This window comes from Artemia sp. Qi Xiang Cuo, chromosome 21 (assembly GCF_049724085.1).
Source record: "Artemia sp. Qi Xiang Cuo chromosome 21, ASM4972408v1, whole genome shotgun sequence".
In the NCBI taxonomy this organism is placed as follows: domain Eukaryota; kingdom Metazoa; phylum Arthropoda; class Branchiopoda; order Anostraca; family Artemiidae; genus Artemia; species Artemia sp. Qi Xiang Cuo.
This window is the reverse complement of record NC_142814.1, coordinates 24,545,915-24,572,832: the sequence shown is the minus strand read 5'-3', so window position 1 is coordinate 24,572,832 and position 26,918 is coordinate 24,545,915. Positions and strand designations below refer to the sequence as shown.

General features: G+C 35.5%; 1 protein-coding gene across 1 annotated transcript in view; it reads right to left on the bottom strand.

Annotated features, from left to right (window-relative positions):
• sick (sickie) overlaps positions 1–26,918 on the bottom strand; it is a 374,025-nt gene that overhangs the window by 306,435 nt on the left and 40,672 nt on the right. The window lies entirely within an intron of this gene.

The window sequence follows — 26,918 nt, the reverse complement described above, 5'->3', positions numbered from 1 at the left end:
GGCCAATTAAGATGAAGAAATGACTTCAAAGTGAAGGCTATAAGAAAAAAAAAGTTCTGGATATTTTTTGTCAGTTTGTAGTTTACGCACTAATAACAATATCACTAACGATTCTATTTGAACTTTCTCCAAGTTGATCAAATTGGTCTCTAAAGGGTTCATGATAAAAAAAAATAGCGCACGCCATAATGAATGTGCTTTTCAAAAACTGATCTGGTCGAAAACATTTTTGTTATCGTTAATGATTTCCAAAGATGTAAGAAAATTATGGAGAATACAATTCTCTGGTTCAAATCTGAAATTTTAGTCTATTCTCGGATCGAAAAATAAAACTATTCCTATAAAATCTGAGCTAATAATGGTTTTTTGAAAGGCTTCGATAAGAACACACAGAATGTGGCATCGTTCCATCTTGCCCCCTATCAATTCTGAGTTTTGGCTAGAATTAGACAAAGCTCGTTTTAATCACCAAGCTTTTATTTTCAGATACAACACGTTGAAGTTTGGTTCCAAAAAAAGGACCCCCCAAATTGTAGGCTTCAGACAACACACACCTATGAGAGACTAAGAAACCTAGCTCTAAAGGGTCTAAATAGCATCACAAACTATAGGTTTTAGCCAATACACACCTACAATAGGCTATGACGCCTAGCTCATAAAAGATAGAAATAGCAAACTACAAACCCCAACTTGTATGTTTCAGACAACACAAACCTATGAGAGACTAAGAAACCTAGCTCTGAAAAGCCCAAATAGCATCCCAAACTATAGGTTTCAGACAACACACCTACAAAAGGCTATGAAACATAGCTCATAAAAGCTAGAAATTGCAAAATACACACCCAAAATTTTAGGTTTCAGACAACACACACATATAAAAGGCTATGAAACCTAGCGCATAAAAGCCTGAAATAGCAAACTAACCACCCCAAATTGTAGCTTTTATACAACACACACCTAAGAGAGACTAAGAAATCTAGCTCTGAAAAGCCAGAAATAGCAAACCACCCACCCCAAATTGTAGGTTTCAGACAACACACACCTATGAGAGACTAAGAAACCTAGCTCTGAAAAGCCCATATAGCATCCTAAACTATATGTTTCAGACAACACACACCTACAACAGTCTATGAAACCTAGCTCATAAAAGCCGGAAATAGCAAACTACCCACCCCAAATTGTAGGTTTCAGACAACACACACCTATGAGAGACTAAGAAACCTAGCTCTGAAAAGCCCAAATAGCATCACAAACTAGAGGTTTCAGACAACACACACCTACAAAAGGCTATGAAACCTAGCTCATAAAAGCTTGAAATAGCAAACTACACACCCCAAATTGTAGGTTTCAGACAACACACACCTATGAGAGACTAACACAACTAGCTCTGAACAGCCCAAATAAAATCCCAAATTATATGTTTCAGCAAACACACGTCTAGAAAAGGCTATGAAACCTAGCTCATAAAAGCTGGAAATATCAAACTATACACCCAAAATTATAGGATTAATCCAAAACACACCAATCAGAGACTAAGAATCCTATCTCTGAAAAGTCCAAATAGTATCCCTAACTATAGGTTTCAGACAACACATACCTACAAAAGGCTATGAAACATAGCTCATAAAAGCTAGAAATTGCAAACTACCCACCCCAAATTGTAGGTTTACGACAACACACACACATAAAAGGCTATGAAACCTAGCGCATAAAAGCCTGAAATAGCAAACTACCCACCCCAAATTGTAGCTTTTATACAACACACACCTATGAGAGACTAAGAAACCTAGCTCTGAAAAGCCAGAAATAGCAAACCACCCACCCCAAATTGTAGGTTTCAGACAACACACACCTATGAGAGGCTAAGAAACCTAGCTCTGAAAAGCCCAAATAGCATCCCAAACTATAGATTTCAGACAGCACACACCTACAAAAGGCTATGAAACCTAGCTCATAAAATCCGGAAATAGCAAACTACCCACCCCAAATTCTAGGTTTCAGACAACACACACCTATGAGAAACTAAGAAACCTAGCTCTGAAAAGCCCAAATAGCATCCCAAACTATAGGTTTTAGACAACACACACCTACAAAAGGATATGAAACCTAGCTCATAAAAGCTAGAAATAGCAAACTATCCACCCCAAATTGTAGGTTTCAGATAACAAACACTTATGAGAGACTAAGAAACCTAGCTCTGAAAAGCCCAAATATTATCCCAAACTATAGGTTTCAGACAACACACACATACAAAAGGCTATGCAACCTAGCTCATAAAAGCCGGAAATAGCAAAATACCCACCCCAAATTGTGGGTTTCAGACAACACACACCTACGAGAGACTAAGAAACCTAGCTCTGAAAAGCCCAAATAGCATCCCAAACTATAGGTTTCAGACAACACACACATTCAAAGGGCTATGAAACCTAGCTCATAAAAGCTAGAAATAGCAAACTACCCACCCCAAATTCTAGGTTTCAGACAACACACACCTATGAGAGACTAAGAAACCTAGCTCTGAAAAGCCCAAATAGCATCCCAAACTATAGGTTTTAGACAACACACACCTCAAAAGGCTATGAAACCTAGCTCATAAAAGCTAGAAATAGCAAACTACCCACCCCAAATTGTAGGTTTCAGACAACATACACCTATGAGAGACTAAGAAAAGGAGGGGACCTCTGAGCCTTGCCCTTGAGGCAGATCCCATTTATTTTCGATTATGAGTATTTTTGATTTTCCCTCCAAAATTGACCCCCTCTTCCCCTGCCCTCAGAAATGGGGGAAGGAGGGGCCTCTGAGCCTTGTCCTTGAGGCAGATCCCATTTATTTTCGATTTTGAGTATTTTTGGTTTTTAAATTGACAACACATTGAAGTATTTGCAAATGCTAAACCCTTTTCTTTTTTTTCTCCACCTTAATAGGATCAAATTCGCAAATCATACTACTATCTTTTTTGCAATGTTTAGGAAGAGGTGGGGAGTCCCCACTCGTAATTGCTAATCACCTTAACCCTTTTTCTCCATCGTCAAGTTTTTTTTTATAAGAATGTACACGTGAATTCATGACGTACATTCATTGTGCAATCGTCAACAAAACAGAAAAAAAAACTGTTTTAAATTATATTATTACGATCAAACTCTCAAAACATGCTTGACTACATTATGAGTTGCCAAGTTTATAAAACCTCAACCTTAGCTTCATAGCACCCATTATAGTGTGCCAACTTTTAAACTATTCACACGTGAGATTTTTACATAATTCAACATATTTTTTCATGTATTTTTGTAATGTTGAATCTACGCTTGAAATCAATTACACTCTTCAGCAAATTCTTTTAGGGTTCTTGTGTAATGCTAATGTACCGTTCATATTGTATACACTTTTGACCATGGGTATTTCTTGCGCAATTCCAATATATCCTTCGTATCTATTACACTTTTGAGCATATTCTTGTAGGGTTGGATGTAGGGTTCGTATCTATTACACTTTTGAGCATATTCTTGTAGGATTGAATGTATGGTTCGTATCTATTACACTTTTGAGCATATTCTTGTAGGATTGAATGTATGGTTCGGAGTAATTAATACGATACTACTTATATCTGAATTGAGATTACAATATATCGTAAAAAAAATTAAAAAAATCCCGTTTTGGCTTATGTTTGTAGAGAAAAAATCTTGCTATATAACGGAAATACATCTGGCCATACCAAAACTACACTATTATTCTTTCAATGTGCTGATTATGAAAAAAAAGCCTTAAAAGTCCTCTTTCATTGATCTCTTTCGATGTAACTTAATATTTAATGACCCAGCTCGACCTTACTGGAGGCTGTAAGAATTAGCTCTTTCTAGTTTGCCATAATCCAGTCAAAAGATCTTCTAACGACGCATATAGCTGCTGCCTTTTACTGCACACTCTCAGAACTCATTCTCTTGGTAGGGTTTTTACAATCTAAATTAGGGCTTTCAAAATTTAGCAATTTTTTCATTGATAATTTCATAAACCATAACAGAGAATAATAACATAGCATAACATAATAACATATCATAACATAGAATAAAAACAAAAGAAATGAAGATCGAGATTTTTTTTTTTTTTAAGGCGAACGAAAATAGTAATGCGAACAAAAAAAAAGACAAAAACAAATTGATTAAAACAGACACCGGGGAGAGAAAAGAGAAAAAAAAACAAATTGGAAGAATTAGATACTTACAAAATTAAAACAAACAAAAAACCTAAAATTAGTCAGTATGTGACGTATTTTTTCCCTAGTAGCTAATTGCTTTTAAAAAAAAAAAAAAAAATCTTCGCCTTTTCAGTCACCCATTAAGTATTAAATGAAAACATCTTTTTTTTAATTAACTAAAAAAAATTTTTACACAAAATAAGTTTTTCAAAAGAAAGTAAAGCACTCCATTAAACCAAAAATGAACAAAAACAGAATCAAATAATCTACCAAGCATACAACTAACACAAATCAGTAGCAATAAATAAATGAAACCCAAAATGAACAGAAATTAAAATAAATAACAGATTCAAACTCAAAACAAACCAAAATTGATATGAGTAGGGTTCTAAGCCCCATGTTTTCTAAAAGCCAGAATATAATTTGTATTTTACTGAAAAAAATCAAATGAATTTACTGAAAAAAAGTGTGCATTGTCAGTTTAAAATACATATGCTGATATCTATTCCTTAAAATCTTAATTAATTTTTTATTTCTTTAGGTTATAAAAGTAAAAACGTTTAAAAGAATTTTTTTCAGTAAAGTACAAATTATATTCTTGATTTTAGAAAGCATGGGGTTTAGAACTTATTTATTTCTGCTCGTTTTGAGTTTGACCCTGCTATTTATTTTAATTACTGTTTGTTTTGGGTTTCACCTATTTATTGATATTGATTTGTCGTAGTTGTATGCTTGGTAGATTATTTGTTTCTTTTTTTTTGTTCATTTTTGGTTTAATGGAGTTCTTTACTTTTTTTTGGAAAAACTTATTTTGGGGAAAAAGTTTTTTAAAAATTAATTTCTGTTCGTTTTATATTGACACAGGCTATTCTTTATCAGGGAGAAAGACTGAGCCTCTTCTAAAGTTAAACAGCCATCCCTTCCATAAAACCTTAAATACTCCCTGGGCATAACTTACAACCCTCGCCCCTAATATCTGGGGCTTGTTTCAACCCCAAAAGCCTTGTTATATGATTTTTAGACTATTTTGAATAGAATGGCTATCTCAAAATTTCTATTAGATGCATTTCGGGATAATACGACGTGTATGTGCTGGAGGGGGGGGGCGGTAGCTGCCCCACGATCACTTAGACTCTTAAAAAGAGCACTAGGGCGTCTGATTACCAATCCAATGAGCCCCCTCCGAACTTTATATAACCATGTTTTCTATAAAAACCTTATATTCCCCCAGGACATAACTTACAGCCCATGCCCTGAGGGCTGGGGGGATTATTTATTCTCAAAAACATAATTTTCAGACCATTCTTATACGCTGAAAAAAATTGCTATCTCAAAATTTTTATTGGAAGTATTTGGGGAAATGCTGGGCGTGGAGGGGGAGGCATTTGCCCTCTGATCACTTTCACTAACAAAAAAGGAACTAGTTCTCTGTATTTTCAATCGAATTAGCACTTTTTGAAACTACGACATAATTTTCTATACAAGCCTTACATGCCCCAAGGGCATAACTTACAGTCCGTGTTCTGAGGGCTATGGGGGGGGAGGGTTGTCATCCTCAAAGATATAATTTCGAGACCTTTCAACTACGTTGAACAAAATGACCATATTAAAAAGTTGATCGGAAATGTTTGGGGAAATGATGGGCGTGGGGAGGGTGATTCTCCCTCCGATTAATTTCGACTGTTAAAAAGGGCAATAGCCCTCTCAATTTTCAATTGAATGAGCCCTTTTTGAAGTTTTTACGAAAGCACTTTCTATAAAATATGCCCCCAGGGCATAACTTACAACCTTAGCCCTGAGGGCTGTGGAGGGGCTGTCATACTCAAAAACATACTTTCCACATAATTTCAAAAACTTTCAACTACGTTTAAAAAATGGCTGTCTCAAAATTTTGATTGGATGTGTTGAGGGAAATGGGGGGGCGTGAGAGGGGGGTTAGTTATCCTAGAGTCACTTTCTACTGTTTTAAAGGGCACTAGCCCTTTCAATTTCCAAGCGAATGAGCCTTTTTTGAAGTTTCTACGACAGCCCTTTCTATAAAACCTTATATGTCCTAGGGCATATCTTAGAACCCTTTCCCTGAGGGGTGTGGAGGGTTTGTCACCCTCAAAGACATAATTTTAAACAAAATGGTTACCTAAAAATTTTGATTGGAGGTGTTTGGGGGAAAGGTTATCGTAAGAGCGGGGTTACTTGCGCTTCGATTACATTTTACAGATAAAAAGGGTACTACTCGTTCAGTTCCCTATTAACTAAGCCCATTTTGTATTTTTTACAACAAAACTTTATATAAGAACCGTATATGCCCTGAGGGCATAACTTACAACCTTAGCCATGAGGGCTGTGGTGGGGCTGTCATACTCAAAAACATACTTTCCGCACCCTTCAACTACATTCAACAAACTGGCTATATTGAAATGTTGATCGGAAGTGTTTGGGGAAATGATGGGCGTGGGGGCATTCGCCCTTCGAACGCTTTTGACTGTTAATAAAAGCACTAGCCCTTTCAATTCCCAATTGAATGAGCCCTTTTTTAAGTTTCTACGATAACGCTTTCTATAAAAACCTTATATGCCCCAAGGGTATAACTTACAACCTTTGCCCTGCGGGCTGTGGGGGGTTTGTCATCCTAAGAGACATGACTTTCGGGCCTTTCAACTACGTTGAACAAAATGTTCATCCAAAAATTTTGATTGAACGTATTCGGGGAAATGGTGGGCGTGAAAGGGGGGTTGGTTGCCCTCCAATAACTTTCGACTATTAAAAAGGGCACTGGCCCTTTCAGTTTCCAATCGAATGAGCTCTTTTTTAACTTTCTATGACAACCCTTTCTATAAAAACCTTATATACCGTGACGGCATAACTCATAACGCTTACCCTGAGGGCTCTAGGGGGTTGTCATCTTCAAAGACCTAATTTCCAGAATTTTCAACTACTTTGAACAAAAGGGCTATCTAAAAATTGTGATTGGATGTGTTTGGGGAAATGGTGGGCGTGAGAGGGTTTTTTTGCCCACCAATCACTTTCGACTATTAAAAAGGGCACTAGCTCTTTCAATTCCCAATTAAACGAGCCCTTTTTGAAGTTTCTACGACAACGCTTTCTATAAAAAGCTTATATGCCTCTTGGGCATAAATCAAAATCCTTGCCCTGAGGGTGTGGGGGATTTGTCATCCTCAAAGACATAATTTCAAAAACTTTCAACTACATTTAAAAAATGGCTGTCACAAAATTTTGATTGGATGTGTTGAGGGAAATGGTGGGCGTGAGTGGGGGGTTAGTTACCCTACAATCACTTTCTACTGTTTTAAACGGCACTAACCCTTTCAATTTCCAATCGAATGAGCTCTTTTTGAAGTTTCTACGACAACCCTTTCTATAAAACCTAATATGTCCTAGGGCATATCTTAGAACCCTTTCCGTGAGGGGTGTGGAGGGTTTGTCACCCTCAAAGACATAATTTTAAGCAAAATGGCTATCTCAAAATTTTGATTGGATGTGTTTGGGGAAATGGTGGGTGTGAGAGGGGGCTTAGTTGCGCTCCAATCACTTTCGACTATTAAAAAGGGTACTAGCCCTTTGAATTTCCAATTGAATGAGTCATTTTTGAAGTTTCTACGACAACCCTAGTAGTAAGCGCCCAATTACTTGAAAAGGGACAAGGAAACCTACGCCTGAGGCATGGATATATGTGTAGTTTAACCGGTACATTGGCTTACCACGGGTCAAGCACCTATTCCTACGAACGAACGTGGATATGTGTGTAGTTTAACCAGTACATTGGCTTACCACGGGTCAAGCACCTATTACTATGAACGATACATGGGTTGGCAGACAAGTTTTCTATTGTGACACCCATTTTTTGGAGGTCAAACTCATGGATACATGTTTATTTATTTTTTTTTTTTTAAACAGGTATTTTTTTAATGAAGCTCATAGCACTTTGCATAAACCCGTGAATGTAGGAGTGAAAGTCCATTCGTAGTATATCTGAATCCAATTAATAATCAATTTAGTGTGACCGCCATTTTTTGATCTGGTTAAGTGGGTATAATCTGGTTTGGTACGTTATTGCGAGAGGCTTACTCAATTTACATCTTAGTGTTAACTGGGCGATCTAATTGCGTAGGTACTAAAGGAACATTTGAAGGTGGAGAAAAAAAGGGGTAATTAGTGATTGGATAATTTTAACAAGAAATGACCGAAAAGTGTTTTGGAGGAGATGGAATGAATGTGTACTGTATAATACACAAGTGATGATTTGCACAGTGTTGTCAATTTTACATAGTTTAGAAATAAAAAAAATTAACATGAAATGGCTGAAAAGTGTTTTGAGGGAGTTGAGTTGCACGAGGGTTGACTTGCACGAGGGTTCAGTTACATTAGGATTCAGTTACACGGGGATTAGTTAAATGGGGTCGAGTAGCACGGAGGTACAGTTGTACGGGGTTTCGGTTATACAGGGGTTCAGTTACATGGGGAGTTCAGTTGCACGGGCCGTATCTGCTAAAAAAAAAACTTCATTCTAAACAAATACGAACATTTTGAAAAGCAGACAAAAAATTGGACACTATAATCAGAATTATTTGATTAATATTTAAAAAGGGGTAATGAGTTATGTGATCTGTATAATACACTAGTTATGTTTGATAAGCATTGTCAATTTAAAATAGGATCTAACGTTCCCTTTGTTCCCTTATTTCTGAGGGCAGAAAGGGGTCAATTTTGGAGGGACAACATCTGCATCAAGGGGAAGGCTCAGAGACCCTTCGTTCCCACATTTCCGAGGGCAGGGGAGGGGGAAAAGGTGATAGTATTCCAATACGATAATTCAAGCATAATAGAATTTATGCTCCTAGTGGAAGCTCGTAAAGCCCTTCCACCTCCCCGCGCTAGGATTATTGCCTGGATGTACCTCTAAATACAGAGAATTAAGGTGATAGTATTCCGATACAATAAGTCAAGTATACTAGAATTTATGCTCCTAGTGGAAGCTCGTAAAACCCTTCCCCTCTCCCACACTAGGATTATTGCCTAGCTGTGACAACGGATATTACCTCTAAATACAGAGAATTAAGGTGATAGTATTCAGATACAATAAGTCAAGTATACTAGAATTTATGCTCCTAGTGGAAGCTCGTAAAACCCTTCCCCCTCCCCGCGCGAGGATTATTGCCTAGCTCTGACAATGGATATTACCTCTAAATACAGAGAATTAAGGTGATAGTATTCCGATACAATAAGTCAACTATACTAGAATTGATGCTCCTAGTGGAATCTCGTAAAACCCTTCCCCCTCCCCGCGCGAGGATTATTGCCTGGCTGTGTCAATGGATATTACTTCTAAATACAGAGAATTAAGGTGATAGTATTCCGATACAATAAGTCAAGTATACTAGAATTTATGCTCCTACTGGAAGCTCGTAAAACCCTTCCCCCTTCCCGCGCTAGGATTATTGCCTAGCTGTGACAATGGATATTACCTCTAAATACAGAGAATTAAGGTGATAGTATTCCGATACAATAAGTCAAGTATAATAGAATTTATGCTCCTAGTGGAACCTCGTAAAACCCTTCCCCTCTCCCGCACTAGGATTATTGTCTAGCTGTGAAAATGGATATTACCTCTAAATACAGAGAATTAAGGTGATAGTATTCCGATACAATAAGTCAAGTATACTAGAATTTATGCTCCTAGTGGAAGCTCATAAAACCCCTCCCCCTCCCCGCGCTAGGATTATTGCCTAGCTGTGACAATGGATATTACCTCTAAATACAGAGAATTAAGGTGATAGTATTCCGATACAATAAGTCAATTATAATATAATTTATGCTCCTAGTGGAACCTCGTAAAACCCCTCCCCCTCTCCCGCACTAGGATTATTGCCTGGCTTTGACACTGTATATTACCTCTAAATACCGAGAATTAATGTGATAGTATTCCGGTACAATAAGTCAAGTATACTAGAATTTATGCTCCTAGTGTAAACTCGTAAAACCCTTCCAACTCCCCGCTCTAGGATTATTGCCCAGATCTGACAATGGATATTATCTCTAAATGAAGAGAATTAAGGTGATAGTATTCCATTACAATAAGTCAAGTATACTAGAATTTATGCTCCTCGTGGAAGCTCATAAAACCCCTCCCCCTCCCCGCGCTAGGAGTATTGCCTAGCTGTGATAATGGATATTACCTCTAAATACAGAGAATTAAGGTGATAGTATTCCGATACAATAAGTCAAGTATAATAGAATTTATGCTCCTAGTGGAACCTCGTAAAACCCTTCCCACTCCCCGCGCTAGGATTATTACCTAGCTGTGACAATGGATAATAACTCTAAAAACAGAGAATTAAGGTGATAGTATTCCGATACAATAAGTCAAGTATACTAGAATTTATGCTTCCTAGTGGAAGCTCGTAAAACCCTTCCCCCTCCCCGCGCTAGGATTATTGCCTAGCTATGACAATGGATATTACCTCTAAATACAGAGAATTAAGGTGGTAGTATTCCGATACAATAAGTCAAGTATAATAGAATTTATGCTCCAACTGGAAGCTCGTAAAACCCTTCCCCCCCCCCGCGCGAGGATTATTGCCTAGCTATGACAATGGATATTACCTCTAAATACATAGAATTAAGGTGATAGTATTCCTATACAATAAGTCAAGTATACTAGAATTTATGCTCCTAGTGGAAGCTCGTAAAACCCTTCCCCCTGTAAAATCTGAGCTAATAAGGGTTTTTGACTGTAAACTCTAGTTTGTTGAAAGAAAATTATGGAAAATACAATTCTCTGGTTCAAATGTGAAACTTAAGTCCTTTTTTGGATTGAAAAATAAAACTATATCCGTAAAATCTAAACTAATAATTCAATATTTTTTTCATAAAAACAAACTATTTTTTTTTTTAACTTCGAAATTTTTCAACTTTATTTATTTTTTTATTTTTGTATCTATATTAAAATGTCAAAGTATGATTACGGTTCTAACAATTGCGCTCTATGATTGGTCATAGACACGATTTGGCTTTCCCACTGGTATTCTATGACGGCTTATCGTCACTACCTAGTCTACTGCATGTATTAAATCAGTATTTTTTACACAGTGGAACGATAAACACATAAGTCATATCTTTTAAAAAAGAAAGTGAAGACGGAACATTTTAATAGAGTGTGTTCTCATAACAAGGTTATTCTAGCATTGAATGCCGACAAGGAGAAGTATTTAAACTATGAAACAAGTACAAGTGGTAGCACTATTGGAAATGTATGCATGCATTGTCATGACAGTAAGGAATTAAATTTCTTTGGGAGACCGAAAAATTCAACTCTTATGATGGTGGTTATGCGAGATTGAGATCTCCAGAGATGATTGCACTCAAAGAGAATGTTAACATAAAAATAATTGTTGATGATAGAGGACAACTCCTTGCTACTGCTGCAGGTAACACATTACCTACGGATACATCCAATCATCAGATTTCGGGTATTAGCATTCAACGGAAGGCTAATAAAAGAAAGGCCTACTCTGCTACTAATATCGTAAACCATATCTTGTTTACGTGTCGAAACTGCTACCTGTGTAAAAATAATGTGTTAATAGACATTGAAATTGCAAGAAAAATAAAAATGGAATTGTCAAAAAATATCACTACGGAATATAAAGATGAAACGATGAAGAATAAAGCACCAGCAAACATTACTGGCATTGATCAAACAGTCAATGAATCAAATAATAGCAAATACGAAAAGCATATTGAGCCTGTTCATGAGACACCAGTAAAAATTGTGTATGATTCAAAATGGAATAATGATTATCCTACTGATTACGAACTAAGAGACGACAATAACTACAATATCAAGAGAGAACATGGTGAACTATTTTATGGAACAGATTCAAAATGTCCAAAGTTAATCATAATTACTAATAATGTATCATAATATATTTTTGTATTAATATTCAACATGGAATTATTTCATTAAAAATATTACATTGTTACGTGTTCATTATTTTTTAGAGTAAGCTAGCGTATCAAGCGTTTAGAACGTATATTAAAACATCGGAGATGTAGGAAAAGGAATTTGCGTACGTCTATTGTCAGACACACTATTTCCATAAAATCTGAGCTATTAAGGGTTTTTGACCGTAAACTCTAGTTTTTTTTTTGTAAGAAAATTATGGAAATACAATTCTCTGGTTCAAATGCGGAACTTAAGTTTATTTATGGATTGAAAAATAAAACTATTTCCGTAAAATCTGAGCTAATAAGGCTTTTTCGACCGTAAACTCTAGTTTCTTGTAAGAAAATTATGTAAAATACATTTTTGTACGTATCTTAAAATGACAAAATATCCTTCTTGAATTCACCTCTTGGATACACACAATGGAGAAATTAAAAAAAAAATTGTAATACTTCCCCCCAAACTCAAATTTTCAAAAAATCTACTATAAAATATATTAAAAGATTTCTAACGAAACACGATATATACTCCTAAAACCACCGACTCAAAGTTAGTGTACCCAGTATCCTTAATGAAGTTGTAATTGAAATCCCCCTTCCCCCCAAACACAAAATTATACCATAGTCTACAGTATAATAGTGTTTAATCTATCTAAAGAACTAGTAGATAGAGTGCTAAAATCATCAGAATCGACTTCAGAGGACATGTTATATCACGGGAAGAGGTTTTGAAAATCCCCCTTCTTCCCAAACTCAAAATTTTCCAAAATTCTACTTTAGAAGCTTTTAAAATATTTCTAAATCACTAATAGATACAGTGCTAAAAACATCAGAATCGACTTCAGAGGACACGTTATATCACGGGAAGAGGTTTTGAAAATCCGCCTTCCCCCTCAAACTCAAAATTTTCCAAAATTTTACTTTAGAAGCTTGTGTGTGTCTCTTTGGGCTTTTTTGTGTCTCTTCAGACTGTGTGTATGTCTCTACAAATGTAGAAAAACCCATGTGGGTGAGTTGAAATAAAAAAAATTTAACAAGAAATAACTGAAAAGTGTTATTCTTTGCTTCAAACGTAGAAAAAACCCGTGTGAGTGAGTTGAAATAAAAAAATTTTTAACAAGAAATGACTGAAAAGTGTTTTGGAGGAGATGGCTTGATTGACAGAAGGATGTATTAGCGAAGTTATAGTGGAGGGCGACAATGTCTTCAAAGTCAAGGCTATAAGAAAAAAAAGTTCCGAATATTTTTGTCGGTTTGTAGTTTACCCACTAATATCAATATCAGTAATGATTCTATTTGAACTTTCTCCAAGTTGATCAAATTGGTCTCTAAACGGTTCATGATAAAAAAATAGTTTGGGACAAAAAAAAAACTAAAATAATGTCATGAAATCATTTTCAACACTCAGAGAAGTGTTTTTTTTTGTAAGTTTTTATTTGTGTATGTGTAAGTTGGGTGTGGGTGTGTGTGTGTGTGTTAGTTTTTTTTTTTGTGTCTGTAAGTTTTTTTTTGTGTGTGTGTGTAAGTTTTTTTGTGTGTGTGTAATTTTTTGCGTGCATGTAAATTTTTTTGTGTGTGTGTAAGTTTTTGTGTTTGTGTAAGTTTTTGTGTGTGTGTGTGTGTGTAAGTTTGTGTGGGGACAAGAAAAAAAAACTAAAATAATGTCATGAAATCATTTTCAACAATAAGAGAAGTTTTTTTTTGTGTTATTTTTAATTTGTGTATGTGTTGGTTGTGTGTGTGTGTGTGTGTGTAAGTTTTTTTTTGTGTGTGTAATTTTTTTTTTTTGTGTGTGTGTAATTTTTTTTTTGTGTGTGTGTTTGTGTGTGTGTGAGTTTTTTTGTGTGTGTATGTTTTTTGTTTGTGTGTCTTTATGTTTTTTGTGTGTGTGTTTGTTTTTGTGTGTGTGTGTGTAAGTTTTTGTGTGTGTGTGTGTAAGTTTGTGTGTTTGTGTGTGTAAGTTTTTGTTTGTGTGTAAGTTTTTGTGTGCATGTAAATTTTTGTGTGTTTGTGTAAGTTTTTGTGGGTGTGTAAGTTTTTGTGTTTGTGTTAGTTTTTGTGTGTGTGTGTGTGTATGTTTGTGTGTGTGTGTGTGTGTATGTTTTTATGTGTGTGTGTGTATGTGTCTGTCTGTCTGTGTTTGTGTGTGTGTGTGTAATTTTTAAACATAAACTCTGGTTTTCTGTAAGAAAATTATTTAAAATACAAATCTATCGATCAAATGTAAAGCTTATTTCAATTCTCTGGTTCAAATTCAGAAAAACCCGTGTGGGTGAGTTGAAATAAAAATTTTTTAACAAGAAATGACTGAAAAGTGTTTTGGGGGAGATGGTTTGATTGGCAGAAGGAGGTATTGGTGAAGTTATAGTAGAGGGCGACAAAGTCTTCAAAGTCAAGGCTATAAGAAAAAAAAGTTCTGGATATTTTTGTAAGTTTGTAGTTTACGCACTAATATCATATCAGTAACGATTCGAGGATGTTTCCCCATTTATCGATAATCAGGCAATTTTCTCAAGCTCTTGGTCAGAAATAGAGGCTGTTTCCAAAGATTTAGAATAAGAAAAAAATTGTCAGGTGTGGCACTCGAACCCACGACCCCATATAGGGTTGATGTTTGTGTTGTCAGTCAAAAGCTATGACCTTGAGAAAAGAGCTTGAGAAAATTGCCCGATTATCGAAAAATGGGGGAAACATCACCCAAAAGTCGACAGGAATGCTCCCCTCCAGCGCTTTCTCGGATATGTTGAATAAAATATGCAAAGTCGACATAGCTTTATTTAATTTTTTTAAGGTTAATTTAGACGAGGTTACGTGCGCGCACGTAAAAATATCCAGAACTTTTTTTTCTTATAGCCTTGACTTTGAAGACTTTGTCGCCCTCCACTATAACTTCACCAATACATCCTTGTGCCAATCAAACCATCTCCCCCAAAACACTTTTCAGTCATTTCTTGTTAAAAAAATTTTATTTCAACTCACCCACACGCGTTTTTCTGCATTTGAACCAGAGAATGGAACTAAGTTTCACATTTGAACGATAGAATTGTATTTTCCATAATTTTCTTATAGGAAACTAGAGTTTATGGTCAAAAATCACACACACACACACACAGAAACTTACACACACACATAAAAACTTACACCACACACACACACACAAAAACTTACACACACACAAAAACTTACACACCCACAAAAACTTACACACACACACAAAAATTTACATGCACGCAAAAACTTACACACACATAAAAACTTACACACACACACACAAAAACTTACACACACACACAAAAAAAACTTACAGACACACAAAAAAAATAAATTACACGCACATAAAAACTCACACATACACACACACAAACAAAAATTTACACACACACAAAAAAAAAAAAACTTACACACACAAAAAAAAACTTACACAAACACACACACACAAATAAAACATAACCAAATAAAAAATAACAAAAAAAAAAAAACTTCTCTGAGTGTTGAAAATGATTTCATGAAATTATTTTAGTTTTTTTTTCTTGTCCCCACACAAACTTACACACACACACACACACACAAAAACTTAAACAAACACAAAAACTTACACACCCACAAAAACTTACACACACACACAAAAATTTAGATTCACGCAAAAACTTACACACACACACACAAACTTACACACACACACAAAAAAAAACTTACAGAAACACAAAAAAAAACTTACACAAAAATAAAAACTCACACACACACACACACACACACAAAAAATTAAAACACACAAAAACAAAAACCTAAACACACACAAAAAAAAACTACAAACACACACACAAACACACACCCACAAAACTTACACATACACACATAAAAACTAACACAAAAAAAAAACTTCTCTGAGTGTTGAAAATGATTTCATGACATTATTTTAGTTTATTTTTCTTGTCCCAAACTATTTTTTTATCATGAACCGTTTAGAGACCAATTTGATCAACTTGGAGAAAATTCAAATAGAATCATTACTGATATTGATATTAGTGGGTAAACTACAAACCGACAAAAATATACGGAACTTTTTTTTCTTATAGCCTTGACTTTGAAGACATTATCGTGCTCCACTATAACTTTACTAATACTTCCTTCTGTCAATCAAGCCATCTCCTCCAAAACACTTTTCAGTCATTTCCTGATAAAAATTTTTTTTATTTCAACTCACTCACACGGGTTTTTTCTACATTTGAACCAAAGAATAACACTTTTCAGTTATTTCTTGTTAAATTTTTTTCATTTCAACTCACCCACATGGGTTTTTCTACATTTGTAGAGACATACACACAGTCCAAAGAGACACAAAAAAGCCCAAAGAGACACACACAAGCTTCTAAAGTAAAATTTTGTAAAATTTTGAGGTGGGGGGGGATGGCGGATTTTCAACACCTCTTCCCTTGATATAACGTGTCCTCTGAAGTCGATTCTGATTTTTTTAGCACTGTATCTAATAGTGCTATAGACATATCTTAAAAGTTTCTAAAGTAGAATTTTGGAAAATTTTGAGTTTGGGGGGAAGGGGGATTTTCAAAACCTCTTCCCGTGATATAACATGTCCTCTGAAGTCGTTTCTGATGTTTTAGCACTCTATCTATTAGCGCTTTATAAATATTTTAAAAGCTTCTAAAGTAGAATTTTCGAAATCTTTGAGTTTGGGGGGGAGGGGGATTTTAAAAACATCTTCCCGTGATATAACGTGTCCTCTGAAGTCGATTCTGATGTTTTAGCACTCTATCTATTAGTGCTTTAGACATATTTTAAAAGCTTCTATAGTAGAATTTTGGAAAATTTGAGTTTGGGGGGAAGTATTACAATTTTTTTTTTATTTATGTATTGTGTATCCAAGAGGTGAATTCAAGAATGATATTTTGTCATTTTAAGATACGTACAAAAATGTATTTTACATAATTTTCTTACAAGAAACTAGAGTTTACGGTCGAAAAAGCCTTATTAGCTCAGATTTTCCTGAAATATTTTTATTTTTCAATCGAAAAATAGAATTAAGTTGCGCATTTGAATCAGAGAATTGTATTTCAATAATTTTCTTAAAAAAAAAAACAAAGTAGAGTTTACGGTCAAAAACCCTTTATAACTCAGATTTTATAGAAATAGGGTGTCTGACAATAGATGTACGCAAATTCTTTTTCCTACATCTCCGATGTTTTAATATACATTCTAAACGCTTGATACGCTAGCTTACTCTAACAAATAATGAACACGTAACAATGTAATATTTTTAATGAAATAATGCTATGTTGAATATTAATACAAAAATATATTATGATACATTATTAATATCAATGATTAACTTTGGACATTTTGAATCTGTTCCATAAAATAGTTCACCATGTTCTCTCTTGATATTGTAGTTATTGTCGTCTCTTAGTTCGTAATCAGTAGAATAATCATTATTCCATTTTGAATCATACACAATTTTTACTGGTGTCTCATGAACAGGCTCAATATGCTTGTCGTCTTTGCTATTATTTGATTCATTGACTGTTTGATAAATGCCAGTAATGTTTGCTGGTGCTTTGTTCTTCATCGTTTCATCTTTATATTCCGTAGTGATATTTTTTGACAATGCCATTTTTATTTTTCTTGCAATTTCACTGTCTATTAACACATTATTTTTACACAGGTAGCAGTTTCGACACGTAAACAAGATATGGTTTACGATATTAGTAGCAGAGTAGGCCTTTCTTTTATTAGCCTTCCGTTGAATGCTAATACCCGAAAGCTGATGATTGGATGTATCTGTAGGTAATGTGTTACCTACAGCAGTAGCAAGGAGTTGTCCTCTATCCTCGACAATTATTTTTATGTTAGCATTCTCTTTGAGTGCAATCATCTCTGGAGATCTCAATCTTGTATAACCACCATCATAAGAGTTGAATTTTTTCGGTATCCCAAAGAAATTTAATTCCTTACTGTCATGACAATGCATGCATACATTTCCAATATTGCTACCACTTGTACTTGTTTCATAGTTTAAATACTTCTCCTTGTCGGCATTCAATGCTACAATAACCTTGTTATGTGAACACACTCTATTAAAATGTTCCATCTTCACTTTCTTTTTTAAAAGATATGACTTATGTGTTTATCGTTCCACTGTGTAAAAAATACTGATTTAATACATGCAGTAGACTAGGTAGTGACGATAAGCGGTCATAGAATACCAGTGGGAAAGCCACATCGTGTCTCTGACCAATCATAGAGCGCAATTGTTAGAACCGTAAGCATACTTTGACATTTTAAGATAGATACAAAAAGAAAAAAATTAATAAAGTTGAAAAATTTCGAAGTTAAAAAAAAAAATAGTTTGATTTTATGAAAAAAATATTGAATTATTAGTTCAGATTTTACGGATATAGTTTTATTTTTCAATCCAAAAAAGGACTTAAGTTTCACATTTCAACCAGAGAATTGTATTTTCCATAATTTTCTTTCAACAAACTAGAGTTTACAGTCAAAAACCCTTTTTAGCTCAGATTTTACAGGGGGAAGGGTTTTACGAGCTTCCACTAGGAGCATAAATTCTAGTATACTTGACTTATTGTATCGGTATACTATCACATTAATTCTATGTATTTAGAGGTTATATCCATTGTCATAGCTTGGCAATAATCCTTGAGGGGGTGAGGGGGAAGGGTTCTACGAGGTTCAACTAGGAGCATCAATTCTATTATACTTGACTTATTGTATCGGAATACTATCACGTTAATTCTCTGTATTTATAGTTAATATCCATTGTCAGAGCCAGGCAATAATCCGAGCGCGGGGAGGGGGAAGGGATTTACGAGCTTCCACTAGGAGCATCAATTCTAGTAGACTTGACTTATTGTATTAGAATACTATCACCTTAAGTATCTGTATTGGGAATTAATATCCATTTTCACAGCTAGGCACTAATCCTAATCCGGGAGCGGGGGAAGGGTTTTAAAAGGTTCCACTAGGAGCATAAATTCTATTATACTTGACTTATTGTATCGGAATACTATCACCTTAATTCTCTGTATTTAGAGGTAATATCCCTTGTCAGAGCTAGGCAATAATCCTTTCGGTGTGCGTGGGAAGGGTTTTACTAGCTTCCAGTAGGAGCATAAATTCTATTATACTTGACTTAGTGTATCGGAATACTATCACCTTAATTCTCTGTATTTAGAGGTAATATCCATTGTCACAGCCAGGCAATAATCCTAGCGCGGGGAGGGGGAAGGGTTTTACGAGCTTCCACTAGAAGCATAAATTCTATTATACTAGACTTATTGTATCGGAATACTATCACTTTAAGTCTCTGTATTTAGAGGTAATATCCTTTGTCACAGCTAGCGAATAATCCGAGTGCGGGAGAGGGGGTACGATTTTAAGATGTTCGTCTTGGAGAATAAATTCGAGTATGCTTGGCTTATTGTATCGGAATATTATCAGCTTAAACCTCTATATTTGGATGGTATATCTATTATCACTGCAGGTCACTAATCCAGTAGCGGGGAGGGGGAAGGGTTTTACGAGATTAAACCAGGAGCATAAATTCTATTATACTTGACTGATTTTATATGAATACTATCACCATAATTCTCTGTATTTAGAGGTAATATCCATTGACACAGCCAGGCAATAATCCTAGCGCGGGGAGGGGGAAGGGTTTTACGAGTTTCCACTAGGAGCATCAATTCTATTATAGTTGACTTATTGTATCGGAATACTATCACCTTAATTCTCTGTATTTAGAGGTAATATCCATTGTCATAGCTAGGCAATAATCCTAGCGCGGGAAGGGGAAGGGTTTTACGAGCTTCCACTAGGAGCATAAATTCTAGTATACTTGACTTATTGTATCGGAATACTATCACCTTAATTCTCTGTATTTAGAGGTAATATCCATTGTCACAGCTAGGCAATAATCCTAGTGCGGGAGAGGGGGACGGGTTTTACGAGGTTCCACTAGGAGCAGAAATTCTAATATACATGAATTATTGTATCGTAATACTATCACCTTAAATCTCTGTATTTAGAGGTACAGCCAGGCAATAATCCTAGCGCGGGGAGGGGGAAGGGCTTTACGAGCTTCCACTAGGAGCATAAATTCTATTATGCTTGAATTATTTTATTGGAATAATATCACCTTCTCCCCCTCCCTTGCCCTCGGAAATGCGGGAACGAAGGGTCTCTGAGCCTTCCCCTTGACGGAGATTTTTTCCCTCCAAAATTGACCCCTCCCTGCCCTCAGAAATGGGGGAACGAAGGGAACGTTAGATCCTATTTTAAATTGACAATACTTATCAAACATCACTAGTGTATTATACAGATCACATATCTCATTACCCCTTTTTAAATGTTAATCAAATAATTCTGATAATAGTGTCCAATTTTTGGTCTGCTTTTCAAAATGTTCGTATTTATTTAGAATGAAGTGTTTTTTATAGCAGATACCCCCCGTGCAACTGAACCCCCCATGTAACTGAACCCCTGTATAACCGAAATCCCGTACAACTGAACCTCCGTGCTACTCGAGCCCATTTAACTAATCTCCGTGTAACTGAATCCGCATGTAACTGAACCCTCGTGCAAGTCAACCCTCGTGCAACTCAACTCCCTCAAAACACTTTTCAGCCATTTCATGTTAATTTTTTTTATTTCTAAACTATTTAAAATTGACAACACTGTGCAAATCATCACTTGTGTATTATACAGTACACATTCATTCCATCTCCTCCGAAACACTTTTCGGTCATTTCTTGTTAAAATTATCCAATCACTAATTACCCCTTTTTTCTCCACCTTCAAATGTTCCTTTAGTACCTACGCAATTAGATCGCCCAGTTAACACTAAGATGTAAATTGAGTAAGCCTCTCGCAATAACGAACCAAACCAGATTATACCCACTTAACCAGATCAAAAATGGCGGTCACACTAACTTGATTAGTAATTGCATTCAGATATACTACGAATGCACTTTCAGTCCTACATTCACGGGTTTCTGCAAAGTGCTATGGGCTTCATTGAAAAAATACCAGTTTAAAAAAAAAAAAATAATAAACATATATCCATGAGTTTAACCTCCAAAAAATGGGTGTCACAATAGAAAACCTGTCTGCCAAGCCATGTATCGTTCATAGTAATAGGTGCTTGACCCGTGGTAAGCTAATGTACTGGTTAAACTACACACATATCCACGTTCGTTCGTAGGAATAGGTGCTTGTCCCGTGGTAAGCCAATGTACCGGTTAAACTACACACATATCCATGCCTCAGGCGTAGGTTTCCTTGTCCCTTTTCAAGTAATTGGGCGCTTACTACTAACCCTTTCTATAAAAACCTTATATGCCCCCATAGCATAATTTATAACCCTTGCCCTGATCGCGCTGAGTGGGTTATCATCCTCAAAAACCTATTTGCAAAACTTTCAACTACTTTGAACAAAATGGATACCTCACAATTTTGATTGCATGTGTTTGGATAAATGATGGGCGTGAGAGGGGGGTTAGCTGCCCTCCAATCACTTTCAACTATTAAAAAGGGCACTAGCCGTTCAATTTCCAATCGAATGAGCCCTTTTTGAAGTTTTTACGACAACGCTTTCTATAAAAACCTTATATGCCCCCAGGGCATAACTTATAACCCTTGTCCTGAGGGCTGTACGTGGGTTGTCATCCTTAAAGACCTAATTTCCAGAACTTTCAGTTACTATAAAAAAAATATCTATCTAAAAATTTTGATTGGATCCGTATGGGGAAATGGTGGGCGTGAAAGGGGTGTTAGTTGTCTTCCAATCAGTTTTGGCTATTAAAAATGGCACAAGTCCTTCCAATTTCCAATCGAATGGGCACTTTTCAAAGTTTCTACGGAAGCTCCTTCGATACGAAGTAGCCTGGTCTAAAAGAAAAAAAATAATACATTGTACCAACATCGTTTTCTACTTAGGCAGCGCTACTGCGCTGCCTATGAAATCGTAGATATTGACGAGTGACTCGCTTTTGAAATTAGGGGTTTTGCTTTAAATTTTTAACTCTGTCAATTTCGATTTTATTTGTTGTTGGACTTTTGTGGGTAGCTTGGTTTTTAAGTTTTTATTTCTTCCAAGTTGGGTTTTTATAATTTTTCTTCTTTGTTATTTTGTCGTATGTCATCAAGAGAAAAATAATTAATCATACTACTTGTAATATACGACTACAGTTCATTAAAGAACAATAAGTTAGTTTAGATAAAACACATTTCTGCATGTTCAGGCCCTTGGAGTTCTTTTGAAAAGAAATATTTTTTTGAGGAATGATCAAGACATAGATGGTTGATTTGAAATAAAGTAATGCCTAAATTCGATGTAAATTCCTGATGTACTAGTAGTACCAAAAACCTTGAGAAAATGTGTTTGATGGGCTCACTTTAGAGATCAACCTACGAAAAATTAGCATTTACTTAGTATAATACTCATTTCTTTTTATTTAATTTAAGTCTATGTTTTATCAATAAGATTTTCAAATCCTAATACTTTGATTTGTAAATGGTGCACAAATAAGGGGAACGTCATGAAATCATTTTAGTACACGGTGATATGTCGCCATTAAGATATATGAGTTTCATAGAGTCTCTTATAAATTGCAAACTTCAGGAAATCATAAATGTCAGACTTCGGCTGTAACCAACTAATCGTCAAGTATAGTTTTAAACACTCATTATTCAGAAAACAAAGAAAAAAAAAAAAAAATCAAACATGAGCAATAAAGAGTAACGATAATTAAAGCTGTGGTCAAGAGAATTAACCAGTCAAGTATACCGTTTCGCAATACCACGAACAATCTGTTGAGAAACTGTAAATTAATTTTAAAAAAAATCACCATCATTTGTAAATTTTGTTGCATAAGCTGGCGGGGCTGTTTCAACAGTTGTTTGAAAAGACACCCTAAGAAAATGCTTGAGCAATAAACTAATTATTAATTTTGAAATAATGCTTTACTTACCATTGGAAAAAGTCCTTATTACCAGAAAAAATTATTAACCTAACCTTTTAAGCATGCTGATTTGCTCAGAACTATCATTGCCACTGTCAGAGTCATGCCGGAAGGCGAAACCAGATAACGCTAGAATTTTGATGTTTGGCAGAATATAAAAGTGGAAGCCAATGGAATCCAATAGTATCCAATGCAAGCAGCTATAACTTATATAGTTTTCTGTGGTCACCACTTAAAATTTGTGAAGTAGCTATCTTGTTCAAAATAGTCTAAATGTCAAATAACTATACTTCCGGGGATGACACAACCCAAAGCCCTGGGGCAAGGGCTGTAGGCTATACAAGTTGCCCTTTGTTTATATATAAGGGTTGTTGCTTGGAAAAGGGGGCATGCTTGATCCTGGGTCTTCAAAAGTGCCTAGGCTGCTAAGATGAAACTTTCTTAAACTGTCTAGGGGAATGTCAAACAAAATCGAAACACGCTATATGCAGAATGGCTGTCAAAAGGGTGCATAAGTAATATCTAAGGACTGGCTGAGAGTATTAAGTTGGAACCTTCAGGGCATGTTGAGGAGGATGTTGAAGAGTTATCGGAGGTTAACCACCACCCTCCCCCTTGGCCGTTTTAGAAACCATCCTCTCTGAGCAGTGACAGAAAATTTTTAAAAGCCACTTAGGTCAAAACAGTCAAAAGGTCTAACAATTATGCCTTCGAGGATGCCATACCCCCCAGAGCCCCTGGGGAAGAGGAATGTAAATTATGCAATTTGCCCAACTTTTACATGTAGGATTTATCACTGGAAAAGGAGGGGGGTATCTAATTCAAATACACTGTGTGGATCCAGGCTATCAAAAGGCGTATTTTCAATATTTTAGGAGCTGGTATGGGTATTAAGTTGAAACTTTCAGGGCAATTACTATTGCTATTGTGACTGCAACTGTGACTACTTGTGACTGCGACTACTTGCGATGGTGACTACTTGCAACTGTGACTGCTTAAGACCGATTACGACTGCTTGCGACTGCAACCACTTTTACTTGCCACTACTTCCAGAAAATTTTGAGAGGAATATTGAACAAAATCAAAACACGCTATGTGCATACTGGTTGTCAATAGGGCGTATCACCAATATCTCAGGAACGGCTCAGGGCATTAGGTCAGAACTTTTAGGCTATGTTCATGGGGATTTCCGAAAGTTATCAGATGACAGCCAGCCCCTACCCAGTTGCTTAATTAGGTGCCCCCTACCCAACACTAATAAAAAAGCTTCGTTCAAAACAGTTAAAAGGTCTAATAACTACGCTTCTTAGGACATCAAGCCCCCCAAACCCCACGGCATGGTTTGTAAATTATGCTATTTGCCTATTTATCATTATCGATTTATTGATTTATCATTAGCAAAGGGGGAATTGATTGATCCTGGGTGTGTCCGAAAAAGCTAAGAGTATTAAGGTGAAGCTTCAGGGACTGTTAAGGGTGATTCTGAACTAAACCAAAAGACACTTTGTGCATCCAGGCTATCAAAAGGGAAAATCTAAAACTTTCATGGCCATTATTGCTGCTACTACTGCGGCTGCAACTGAGACTAGTTGCGACTGCGACTGTGAATACTTGTGACAAATTGCGGCTTTGACTGCGGCAACCTACAACTGCTTCTGCTTGCGACTACTTTCAGCGAATGTTGAGGGGGGAGATAGTGATTCCGAAAAGAAATTTTTCAAAGAAAAGTAAAGACTCATATTCAGTTTAAGACCAGCAGAAAGTCATATAATAATCCAAACTCAAAACAACCAGAAATTACTATCAAATAAGAAATAAAACTAAATACGAACAGAAATTAAAATAAATGAATTTTACTTGGAAAAGACTTTTGGAACTGACTGCTCCCCAGGAGTTACTAAATTTTGACTCTTTTGGATTTTAAATGATTGGCTCCTTCCTTTTCCTCTAAAAAAACCTAATTATTTAGGCCTAAATTAATAATAGCTTACCCCTCCCTGGAATATGTAAAAGGATTCATTTTATTGATTTTTTATATGGTGATTTTAACTCTTTTTCTATATTTCATTCCTGACATCGCATTTTTTAGGTTCTTTTTATTCTGGATTTTTATAATATATTCCCTTTCCCGAAAAATCACCTTCACTTATTTTTTCCAATTTGAATTCTATTTTATATTTAGCTTCATACGCTCGAAAAAGCCTTAGGAATTCCATTTTTAGGCAAAAAAGTTATTTTATTGTCCTTTTTGGAATTTTATCCTCTGGCCCAAAATTCCTTTCTCCATAACAAATGAACCATCTTTTGCGTGCGATGTCAGAACATATTTCCCAGCCGTGAATAATCAAGACGCCATCCTAAACCTTAGAAGTTCGATTTTTTAGCCAAAAGTACTTTTTAGCGTGTATTTTTGGTCTATTTTACGCAAAATTATATTGTCTCGGGTGTACCCCTTAAATCCCAATTTTTCTCATTTTGGTCCCTGTAAGATTCTATTCAACAAGTGGGAGGGAGAATATCACCATTTACTGTTTATCCATTCGCAAAATTACGGACAATAGAAAATAACTTTTTTATGGAAAAGTCTCGCAGGGCTGATTGCTACCGTCCCAACTACTAGTTTTTGAAAAACACTGAAAAACTTTGGCAAAAAACTAAAAAAGTTTGTTACTGCATGACAAAATTTGAAAATGGTAAAAATATTTCCATGTAAAAATGATGCATTTTAAAGTTTTTTAACGGGAATTGTAAAACGGCAAAAAATATGATGGAACAATTAGAAATCTTTGTTTTCGTTCTAGGATATTTGAAATATAGGGAAATCTTTGCAGCAAAATTTTAAAATATTTGAAAACTTCAGGAAAAAACTGAAAAAAAATCCCACAAAAATTGAAAATCCTTTAAAACTGTACAAAATTGAAAAACAGCGAAAAACATATACGAAAAACTCAAAATCTGAGTTTTTGTTCAACAAAATGTGAAATATAAAGAAATCTTTAAAGTAAAATTTGAAAAACCTCGAAAACCTTAGTAAAAAACTGAAACTGGCGAAAAAACCTTGACAAATTGAAAAAACGACGTATCTACTTGAAAAAAAATTGAAAAAGCTCAAATTAAGCGAACAAAAAGTTAAAAATCTGTATCTACACTAAACAAATTGGAAATCTGGGAAACTTTAGGATAAACTAATGGTAATTCAGACAACTCTAGAGCAACGCGCTACTCTAGACTTGTCTAGATTAACCTACGTTTTCCCTAAAGTTTAAAAAAGTGTTAAGTTTAAATAAAAGAAATGAGAACAGAATCGATTGCAGGAAGGATGCACCCTACGAGGAGGATGAGGGAGGGAGGACCAAAACCAAAGTTTTGACTAAAAGTTTTATGCATAAGCCCTGACTCTAAAGGAGCCCAAAGAGTTAAAATGGAAATCACTTACGGAAAGCTTTTACATATTCTTGAGAGGGAGGGGGGGAGGTATCATTAACATTTGAAAACAAATAAAATGTAAAAAATACATTTAAAATTGCAGGTAGCACATTGAGGGTTCTGGGGCAGTACGCGCAGCTCTGACGGCCTCCTAAGTAGGGTGACTATTTCACATTGTGACTGTTTTTAGTCACTATTTCGCAATAATTAAGGCTACTTGCTAAGGAAAAAATTATTAAAATAAAAAAAATATCTTGATAGTGATCTACTGCCCTGATTCCCCGTGGTTATGGTATTTGATATAAAAGTGGATTTGGATTCTTTTTTGTTTCCATTTGATTTTCAAA